Here is a 12232-nt window from a genome sequence, read left to right on the forward strand (position 1 = left end):
GAATCCTTCCCCGAGTTCTGCTGCCCACATTGAAAAACATCGAGCAACAAGTCACATCAAAGTGTCCTGACTTAACCACAGTTGTCCCAACTGCGGGCAGTTGTCAGCAATCCCACGGTTTCTGTTTTATATTTCTCATTAGAAGTGTTTCTTGAAGACCCCTTTATTCCAGAACAAATATTTGAATGAGGATTATGTGGAAACAAGAAACAAAAAAGACACTGAAAAATAAAGTGAGACGCTATAGCTGTACAGGATTTAACAAAATATTAACAAAATGCACTATTTAAATTCCAAATCTATCAAAAATTAAATATCTACAGATCACCAGAAAAATCCATATGGTAGAAGGTAACACACTTAACTCATGATACACATTTTCCAGGGGATACAGTCTGGTGGTGGGTAGAAAAGTAATACACTCATTAGCAAGTAGCCTGACAAGTTATGTGACTATGTTAGGTAAGTGAGTGGTGTAGGTAAGACTGGCTATTGGGATAAGAAGAGGCAGACCTCGAAAGGAGAGGTAGGGCTTAGCAGGGGAAGAGTAACATCAGCTGGACTCTGAAGTGAGGACGATGACTTAAACCTCTCTGTATAGTCCACACCAAGTGTCTTGTCTGTGCTAATGATCCTTGTCATCCTCTTCACTTTTATTTAATAATAAGCACTAGGTAACTTTTCTTTTCTTCCTTAATCTTTTAATCCTTTTTAGCTTGCTCCTGCTGAAGTTTCAGGGAGCAGGTTGCTGCTCTCTGTCTGTATCACTGGAAGTCTAATAGCCTTGGAAATACATATTCTGCAACTCAAGCCCAGTCATAGGCAACACACAAATGAATGGCCATGGCTGCTTCAGAAAAACTTTACAGAAACAGGAAGTGGTCTGGATTTGGCATACAGACCGTAGTTTGCCAACCCTGGAAAATCCATCTCACTGACGTATTTATATGGGTACCCTCTAGAGCAGATACTGAAAGAGCAGGCATGGCATCAGGAAGAAACAATCACTAAGAATGAACTGTCCTGTGGGTGCCACTAGCCACATGGGCTCTTGAGCCCTGGAATGTGGTCAGTTTGAGTTGAGATGTACTTTCAGTGTACAATACATACTTGGATTTGAAGTTTGCATAAAAGTGTAAGATATCTCACTAAAATTATTCTGTACTGTTTATATATTAAAATGATTATTATTTACTATATTGGGCTAACTAAAACATTTTTTAAGTTTATTTCTGTGATACTGGGAATTTGGACTTGCATTGGAGATCAGGTAAAATTGATTATGAAGGTTGCACACTTATGTTACAAATCTTTGCAGAGCCTGTATAACTCATCACAACTGAAGAAAAGCCCAGGCATTTAATATAAAGGATACTACAAATCCCAGGTAAAAACTTCAGGCAGTGCATGTAAAGAACATTTCACAGTGGAATATATTGGACCAAGGTGATTATATTCATTCCTACAGTTGATGGTTGAAATGTATCCCCTGAACCAACACTTGGTTTAAAATACACAGAAATGAAGTGCAACATCTAAATATCTGTTTTCCCTAAAATAGTTAACTCAGCATAGCCATAATGTATTAAATACTAAAGTAACTTTTAGTTTTAAAATTATCATTAAATAGGGAGGATTCCTTATTACTTCAGAAGCAGGCACTTCATTGAGACTGCCCTGCTACTAAGATCACTGTTGCAGAAAGAACTAGCAAAAATCTTGTATTAGTCCATTCTCACACTGCTATAAAGAACTACCTGAGACTGGGTAATTTATAAAGAAAAGAGGTTTAATTGAACCATAGTTCCACAGGCTGTACAGGATGCATGACTGGGGAGGGCTCAAGAAACTTACTATCATGGTGGAAGAGTGAAGGGGAAGCAGGTACATCTTCACGTGGTGGAAGGAGAGAGAGAGAAGGGGGAAGTGCTGCCCACTTTCAAAAAACCAGATCTCATGAGAACTCACTTACAATAACAGCAAGCGAGAGACTGCCCCCATGATCCAATCACCTCCCTCTCCAACACTGAGGATTCCAATTCAACATGAGAGTTGGGTAGGGACACAGAGCCCAACCATTTCAGATACCAAGTGGCTGCCTATTTCTGGACAGTGGCGTCTTCGGGAGCCAGTGTTCATCTGTCCCACTTAACGTCAATGACCCCTTCATTTTAAAATCTGAATGGTGACATTTCTGATCCTGGAACAGGAGCAAGGTCAAAGGCTTCTTTCTCTGCCATGAACCCAAGTGTGAAGACTCCTGGAATTTTGTGCCCGGACTCTTTTCCTTATCCCAGGTTTTGCCTTGGTGGGAGAACGTATTGAGAAAGGGAAGACTTCCTCTCCAGTATTTCAGTTCAGCTTCCACTCTCATCATTAACATTGGCCACTGTGATAAGCTGCAGGAGTTTGCATTTTCAAGTGTCCCTCTCAGTTGCTTGAACTCGAGAGGCAGATACACAACTGTTGATTTTTTAAGTGGTATCAAATGGTCCAAAGGAAATAGAATGAGACAGAACACACGTAAGTAGATAAAGTAAAATGCTATGTGTAGAAGCCAAAGGTTTTCAAATAGGAGTCTGGACGTCTGGTTCCTGGAATCTTTATTCCACACCATTGTCACAGTAAGTCTCCCAGAAATGCAGCAAAACAGCTGGTCACATGCATTCATGTGTCCTAAGTGCCTTGGGAATATCTTTCCATGCAATGCAACATGCCTATTTCCACATACCGAGGCACCCTACGTAACACAAACCAAAGAGAGGTGATCACCACTTTCAGAAGAGGTAACCTCACTGTGAATCAGAAGGCCTGGAAATCCCAGGACAGAAGGTCCCTCAAATGATGGTGCTCTGGTCACAGCAACAGCACTAAAGAGAGTTCCACATTCAATCTTGACCCCATTCTCTCTTCACACCAACGAGGATTTACTGAGAACCAACTATGTCCAACATTTCTGACAGGAACATACATCTATGAAGAACAGTGTTTCACAGCCTCATAGAGTAGGTTACATCATTATATAAATAGCTATCGATGCAAGGTAGACAATGATAAGGATCATAAAAGTATACCTTGCTAAAGTTCAAAAGAAAAGGGCTAGAATTCACCTGGAAGGAACAGACAGGGCTATGTGGAAAAGTGGCATTTTAACCAGACTTTGAAGAGTGAATAGGGTGTGTTTGCATAGACACCAGAGAAAGACATTACAGAAGTAATAGTGTGAGTCATCTAAGCACAGACAATGAATAGTGTTTGGCCCAGTCCTCATTGCAATATTTGAAATAGATGAGCATAATGCAGGGATAGAAAGCATACTTGAGAATGGGCGGGGAGTTACCTCAAAGAGTGGGGTAAGGTGTTGGGTTTATTTCTGTATGAAATAGAAAGACTCTGGTATTGTTTGAGCAGAAAAATGCCAAAGCTGTATTTTGCAATAATTGATCTGAAAACAGAATGTAGAATTCATTTATAAGAGTGTGGGTGACAGTGGGGGTGTGTGGCGTGATGGCTACTATTAAAAGTCCAGAACGAAGATAATGACAGGCTACTCTAAAGTAATGATGGAAGAAATGGCAGGGATAAAACATTTGGGAGGACAATTTTAGAGATAGAATTGGCAGGAAGTAGCCGCTGATTGGCTGCCAGACTAATTATCCCAAAGAAGAGCTCTGACCTTGCCATTCAACTATACAAAAACCTTCAGTAATTTCACATTATTGAGAGAACAAAGTCATAAACTTATCTCATAGAGACTATTGTAAGTATGACACTCACGATCTCCATGACCTACACTTCAGTACACTCTACCTATACTCCACCTATGCTTCAAAATACTGTTATCTATACTCCACCCATGTTTCAGTACACTCTATCTATACCTTACCTACACTTCAGTATACTCTCTCTATACTCCACCTATGCTTCAGTATACTCTATCTATACTCCACCCATGTTTCAGTACACTCTATCTATACTTCACTTATATTTTATATACACTTCAGTACACTCTACCTATACTCCACCTATGCTTCAGTACACTCTACCTATACTCCACCTATGCTTCAGTACACTCTACCTATACTCCACCTATGCCTCAGTATACTCTATATTCCACCTATGCTTCATCCACGCTTCAGTACACTCCACCTATACTCCACCTATGCTTCAGTACACTCTACCTATACTCCACCTATGCTTCAGTATACTACCTATACTCCACCTATGCCTCAGTATACTCTATATTCCACCTATGCTTCATCCACGCTTCAGTACACTCTACCTATACTCCACCTATGCTTCAGTACACTCTACCTATACTCCACCTACGCTTCAGTATACTACCTATACTCTACCTATGCCTCAGTATACTCTATATTCCACCTATGCTTCATCTACACTTCAGTACACTCTACCTATACTCTACCTACACTTCAGTATATTCTACCTATACTTTACCTACACTTCAGCACATTCTACCCATACTCCATCTACACTTCACTATAATCTGTCTATACTTCACCTACACTTCAGTACACTCTACCCATACCTTCAGTACATTGTATCCCTACTTCACCTACACTTTACTATATTCTACCTATACTCCACCTATACTTCAGTACATTCGGCCTATACCCCACCTACACTTCAGCAAACTCTATCTATACTCTACCTGTGCTTCAGGATACTCTACCTGTACCTCACCTATACTTCAGTACATTCTATCCATACTCCACCTACACTTTAGTGTATTCTACCTATACTCCATCTAGACTTCAGTACACTCTACCTATACTACCCCGGTCCTTCAGTACATTCTATGTAGACCTCACCTACACATTACTTTTCTCTACCTGTACTCCATCTACACTTCAGTGTACTCTACTCATACTCTACCCACTTCAATATACTGTAACCATATTCTGCCTACACTTCAGCATACTCTATCCATACTCCACCTGCACTTCAGTACATTCTATGCCACCTAAACTTTACTGTTCTCTATCTATAGTCCATCCACACTTCAGTATACTCTACCTATACTGCACCTACACTTCAGTATACTCTACCATCTACACTCCACCTACACTCTGGTATACTCTACCCATACTCCGCCTGCACTTCAGTACATTCTACTCCACCTAAACTTTACTGTTCTGTATCTATGCTCCATCTACACTTCAGTATACTCTACCTATACTCCACCTACACTTCAGTATATTCCATCTATACTCTATCTACACTTCAGTATACTCTATCTATACTCCAACTGCACTTCAGTATACTCTGTCTGTACTCCACCTACACTTTAGTATACCCTATCTATGCTCCATCTGCACTTTGGTATACTCTACATAGACTACGCCTACACTTTACTGTTCTCTACCTATACTCCACCTACACTTTAGTACACTCTACTCATACTCCACTTATACTTCATTAAACTCTACCTATACTCCACCTACACTTCAGTATACTTTATCTATACTCCACCTACACTTCGGTACACCCTATCTATACTCCATCTACACATTGGTATATTTTATCTATACTCCACCTACCCTTCAGTATACTCTATCATCTACATTCCACCTACATTTTGGTATACTCTACCCATACTCCACTGAACTTCAGTACATTCTACTTCACCTAAACTTTACTTTTCTCTACCTGTACTCCATCTACACTTCAGTATACTCTATCTATACTCTACATACACTTCAGTATACTGTCTATACTCCACCCAAACTTTAGTATACCCTATCTATGCTCCACCTGCACTTCAGCATACTTTACACAGACTCCACCTATGCTTTACTGTTCTCTACCTATACTCCACCTACACTTTAGTACACTCTACCCATACTCCACTTACACTTCAGTATACTCTATACTCCACCAACACATTGGTATACTGTACCCATACTCCACTCACACTTCAGTATACTCTATCTATACTTCACGGGCACATTGGTACACTCTACATAGACTCCACCTACACTTTTCTGTTCTCTACCTATACTCCACTTACACTTTAGTACAGTCTATACTCCACTTACACTTCAGTTTACTTTATCTATACTCTACCTACACTTCAGTATACTTTATCTATACTCCATCTACACTTCAGTATGCTTTATCTCTACTCCACCTACACTTCAGTATACTCTATCTATACTCCACCTACACATTGGTATACTGTATCCATACTTCACTCACACTTCAGTATACTCTATCTGTACTTCACCAGCACGTTGGTACACTCTACATAGACTCCACCTACACTTTTCTGTTCTCTACCTATACTCCATTTACACTTTAGTACACTCTATCTATTCTCCACTTACACTTCAGTATGCTTTATCTCTACTCCACCTACACTTCAGTATACTCTATCTATACTTCACCTATGCATTGGTATACTGTACTCATATTCCAGTTACACTTCAGTATACTCTGCCTATACTTCACTGGCACATCAGAACACTCTATGTAGACTCCACCTACGCTTTTCTGCTCTCTATCTATACTTCACTTACACTTTAGTACACTGTATCTATACTCCACTTGCACTTCAGTATACTCTATCTAAACTCCACCTACACTTCAGTATACTTTATCTATACTCCACCTACGCTTCAGTACACTATACTACTCTCTACTACATCTCTATTGATGCTCTGTTGTCTCATCAAAAACTTCCTCTAAATCATTCCCTAGAGAAGCCATGTGTATTCTCTTCTATGGGCTTTTGTACTGTAATTAGCTTCTAGAACCCTAAGTTTTCTTCACAGATTATTTTAAACAATACCTTTTCTATGTTATCCCCACTCCAGCCTGGCTTGACATTGTGTCTCCCTCCTTTCAGAAAATTTTAACACTTAACTTATATTTACCACTTCTATCAAAGTCCAAGCCATTATATAGTTATCTGTAAATTTGTCTTCCCTTCCCTGTTGGTCTATAAAATATCTGAGACCCACGGGCAGTTGTGACTCATTTTCTTATAACCCTTAGCATCTAACAAGGTGAAGAATTGATTGAAAAAATAAATGAAAGAAAAATTCTATAAATATCTTTAAGCAGAAAGAGGGCTCGCAACAACATTCCTTTATCCAACTATCCAACCAGAGAAAATATAAAACAAATAAACAAATAGAAAAATGAAGAAATACTCCGCTTCAAGGATCTGTGACAGCATTTCCCCAATTGGGTCAACCCTAAAGTGCTGGCATTTGATCCTGTACCTCTCCCCCATACCCCAAGGTCCCAGCTGTTGCTTGTGGTCCCTCCAGACCCCGGATCTGAACACAGCCAAAGATTTGATTTCAAAACTATAAATGACATGTGAGAAACTTGAGGGTTTGATAACCAAGACCACATAAGAGTCAGAAAAGGAGGCTGATGTCAAATCCGAGCTGACAATGCATGAGAATGAAGACACGAACCACATTGTACCTTCCTCCAGACCAAATCACACAGATATGTGTGTCCAACCTGGATATTCTATGCTGATGTATCTAGACAAGAATGTGGCTGAGTGGCCCAGATCAGGCTACTGCTCTGCCTTATCTAATAAACATTCTCCGGTTCTCCTTATCTAACTTGGAAAGAGATCACAAGATATGATATGCACAATAATGTTGGTCTCAGATGGGTATATAAGCTGAGAGCCCTGGAGCTGCCTTCCTGTTATTAAATGAAGCACCGGATGCTGCGATCTGAAGAATGAGAATGATCTCCTCTGTCACACCACTTTGGGGGTCACCATTCAGGTTGGCATCGGTGTGAACAGGAGTGTTGTGCATGCTTGGAGAGAAAGGCGGGCCTCCCCCCATCTCTCTTCTCAAGCTAGAGCTGGCTCTTGGACAGCTGTACATTACTGCCAGATAGGGGAGCAAAAACAAATAGGGAAGCATGCGAGGCCTCTGTTTCCACCCACACCAGGCCCTTGTTTTACCCCAAAACCTTGTATATTTGGCCTATGGTGACTTGAGTCAGTTACTTCAGCTGTCTGGAACATAAATGAGGTAGTGTGCTTCAATGTATTAACAAGTTATGCACAAACAGTTTGGGATTCCAATACATTTCTTTGCCACATTTAGGTCCTCCACCTACCTCACAGAGTGCAAATGAATCATAACACTCAATGACAAGTACTGTAGGTCACATTGTGTGTGCAGCAATGCTGCTGTGGGGGAAACAAGCCTAGATTTGTGGGTGACAGTGAGGAGAGACTGCAGTTGTAGACTTTACACAGCACCTCTAGCTACTGGGGTTTGGAAAGGGGACTTGCGGAAAGGAGAACCAAGTCGCCTGTGTCATGCTCCTCATGCTCCCTTGGCCACCCCTCCCCATTCTGTTCCACTTATGTTTGATACCAGACTGTTCACCTCCCTTCCCAGTGTCTCTATCTTTGGCTTCTGATGAGGTTGTTTCCTTTCCTTAGTGACTGAGAAACAGAACCACAATTTATGCTCTATCTCTCCCTTTCTCTTTCACCTACATGCACTTCTATGGCCCAGGGCAGTGGCTCATGACTGTAATCCCAGCATTTTGGGAGGCCAAGGCAGGTGGATTGCTCGAGCTCAGGAGTTCAAGACCAGCCTGGGCAACATGGTGAAACCCCATCTCTACAAAAAAAAAAAATCAAAAATTAGCCAGATGGGGTGACATGCACCTGCAGTCCCAGCTACTCTGGAGGCTGAGGTGGGAGGATTACCTGAACCCGGAAGGAAGAGCTTGCAGTGAGCTGTGATTGCACCATGGCACTTCAGCCTGGGTGACAGAGTGAGAAAAAAAAGAATATAACACTTCTGAGGTTTACTAAGTATTTTCATCACCAGTAGCTTTTTTGATAGTTTCATTCTATGCTTTCTACCCCATTCCCACTCTTCTTATGTTTGGATCCCACAGAGATAGAGACAAAGTCCGCATTAGGCTAACCAAGGACAGAGGAGAACATATTCATTGCTGCATCAAGGACATTTCACTCAAAAGCGGTGGTAGAAGACTATTGTAGGCTGGGGTGTGGAGAAATAGGAAGAAAGGGGGCTTCTGGCCAGAAGCAAGCAGAGAGGAAGAACAGCAGGCTGTCACAGAGAGAGAGGAACATGTCTTTGGCTACTTGGTGAATTAGCTGGTGGTTGAGTGGCTATTGTTTGAAGAATGAGTGAAGCAGAGGATTCACAGATTGTCAGTGTCCTGGGCAGAGGAGAAGAAAAGAATGAAAATAGCAATGAACTTAGAGCTGAAGAAATTACAATTTGTGTTCCTTTCAGAATATATATGACTTAAGGGTTCATATGGTGTATTCACTACCTTCAATATATCAATTAAGACAGGGTGAAAGAAGGAGATTTTTCTCCATGTCCTTGGCATAGTAACAGCATCTTTATAAAAAGCAAAGCTGATAAAATTCAGTACATTGCTTTCTGAAGATCTCAGCTGATATAAAAAAAAATTGGGAAATCAAGGGCAATCAGTGGTTTGCTGGCCCTGAAAATGTGCTGTCTCCACTACTGGTTGTCTTAACCTATGCTCAGAGGTGGGTATAGCAAGGGTTTCAGGAGTCAGTCTCTGGAGAGGGACTGGGGCTCAGTAGAGATAACGCCTGGTTAATTCAAGTGAGATCTGAAAGTAGATAACAAATCTCACATTCTCAATAGGCTTTACTTAGTCTGAAATTAGTTAAAAATACCTGTTTTTTTTTTTAAATGGAAATGGTATAAGGAGGAAGATAGAACATTTCTCTTCAAAGACTCAATATAGGGAAAGACCCTACTTGATATCACACAGGAAATGGGGGATGAATTCGCTGCTATAGTAAAGTGCCAAGGGTGTGGCAATATAATACTATCTTGGTCTTCTTCTAAAAAATTTAAGTAAAATATGATTTGTACTCTTACTTTTAGAGATATTATACATTCTGCAAGTCATGTTTAAATTTGATCTTAGTTTAGAAGCAGGAGCTCCTACTAATTCCAAAGCCATGTTGAAACCTGAATTAAATAGTTTACTTATCTCGATACATAAGTTTATAAACAACGCTGGGGCCCAACCCTCACTCTAGTTTAGAGACCATTATATGTTTATTTTTCTAAGGTATCTCTCTGTGAAGAAGAAAGAAAAAATATTCTTATTTGGACATAGTGATTTTCATAGCAAAGGAGAAATAACTATTCTCATTATTTTCTAAAATGTTTTTAGTTGTTTTATGACAATTCTTATAGTTATTTTTGCATATCACAAGATCAAGTAACTCTTTAATCATCTTGTAAATCATTCAATAAGAAACAAAACTCCACCAACTAGTAAACTTCTAGACTGTCATGTTTAGATCATAGAATGAAATGATATGCATTTTCAGAAACTTTTTAAAGAGCAAACCATTAATAGTTTTCAAAGTGAAACTGCCTCCCATATATATTTATGTATAACTCCCCCCCTTGTCACTCTGAATCGTATACAAATCATGGGTAATATAACAGAATGAATACTTAATTACACACTATCAAATATCATTAAATAATGACCATTCAGAACACTACATCTATTTACCACACATACCATGTTCATAGTTATATAGAAGGCCTGGTCCTTTTTCCCCATGTATCCAAATTACTCTGGTTTTCAGGGCTGATCCCAGATTCCACCTGTTCACCAGTTCTATTGGCCACTGCCCCTGATAAATGGCTTGCCCTTCTGTGATTTCTTTTTTTAAAATTTAATTTAATTTAATTTGAAGTTCTGGCACACATGTGCAGGAGGTGCAGATTTGTTACATAGGTAAACATGTGCCATGATGGTTTGTTGCACCTATCAACCCATAACCTAAGTATTAAGCTCCATACACAGTAGCTGTTTATCACAATGTTCTCCCTCCCCCAAGACAATCCTAAGCAAAAAGAACAAAGCTGGAGGTATCATGCTACCCAACTTCAAACTATATTACAAGGCTACAATAATGAAAACAGCATGGTACTAGTACGAAAAAAGACACATAGAACAATAGAACAGAATAGAGATCTCAGAAATAAGACTGCACATCTACAACCATCTGATCTTCAACAAACCTGACAAAAACAAGCAATGGAGAAAGGATTCCCTATTTAGTAAATGGTGCTAGGAAAACTGGCTAGCCATATGCAGAAAATTGAAACTGGACCCCTTCCTTAAATCTTATTCAAAAATTGACTCAATATGGATTAAAGACTTGAATGTAAAGCTTCTCTGTGCTTTCTATCTCAGGGACACTTCAGAAACTCACATGGGGAACTCCAGAGGGCACAGCACATTTCTGTTAGTGTGTCAATTGTCCCTGAAAACTTTTGGGGAGATTGTTGACATTATAACGTTTTCTCTGGTTATGTCTTGGGTCCTCAGCTGGATTTTCAGTTCTTAAGGGCAAGGACTATGCCTTACACTGGCTTAAGATTTGCACCTACAGACATTCAGTAAATAAGTGTTTGGTCTATTGAAAATCATTGTTGGCAGTCAAAGCAAGCATTAAATTGAGGATGTAGAAAATCATCAATATTTTCTCTGTCTATGAAAAGTTTGTATTGGGGGTTTGGTTTCCTAAACAGTATATATCCTAGATAACCTGAACTCTTTAATAAATATGTTTACTTATTTTATGATTATGAAGATAATAGTAGTGCCTACAGCAATCCTATAGATTTTTGTGGGCTTTGGCTGATATAACCCATGAGGAAAGCACTCAATTTACTGTACATACTAAGTATTAGCCATTGTTATTATTGCTTTCAGGGTGCCTTCCTGATAGTCTGTTTTTATTAGCTTCTCAATATAATTTATCAACAGTTTGAATTTATATACAAGAGAGTATATGTCCTTGGCACTTAACTTTACTCATTTTATGATCTTCCAAAAGTATGAGTCTTCTAGTCGGTCTAGGTTTACAACATCTCACTCTTAAGTAAGAATTGGGAATAGCCAAACAGTATGTCTGAAGCATATTTCTATTGCCTGTAAATTTTTTACTATTTTTAATTTCAAATGGATAAAAATGTTTCTGCGTTTGTTTTCTTTCCAGCCCCATTCATTCTACACATAGTTACCTTCCTTTTGTTACACCTCTTCGTTTATTTTCATATGAGAAGCATTTCCCAATACTTAAAGTTCTACATGTAGAAATACGCACTTTTGAAAGAGTGGATTGCTTTGTTAAATAAAACATATCCGTGTTTGAATTTTCCCAATGGAGCTT

General features: G+C 39.5%; 1 protein-coding gene across 28 annotated transcripts in view; it reads right to left on the reverse strand.

Annotated features, from left to right (window-relative positions):
- Window positions 1–12232, reverse strand: part of LOC105497564 (myelin transcription factor 1 like) — a 533126-nt gene that overhangs the window by 505582 nt on the left and 15312 nt on the right. The window contains exon 1 of one of the 28 annotated variants that reach the window (XM_071076140.1): window positions 8723–8744. The exons of the other annotated variants lie outside the window; for them this stretch is intronic. The gene's annotated coding sequence lies outside the window, so the exon portion shown is untranslated. Of the gene's footprint in view, window positions 1–8722; window positions 8745–12232 lie in introns of those variants that run through there. 28 annotated transcript variants of the gene reach the window in all.

This window comes from Macaca nemestrina, chromosome 13 (genome assembly GCF_043159975.1).
Source record: "Macaca nemestrina isolate mMacNem1 chromosome 13, mMacNem.hap1, whole genome shotgun sequence".
Classification (NCBI taxonomy): domain Eukaryota; kingdom Metazoa; phylum Chordata; class Mammalia; order Primates; family Cercopithecidae; genus Macaca; species Macaca nemestrina.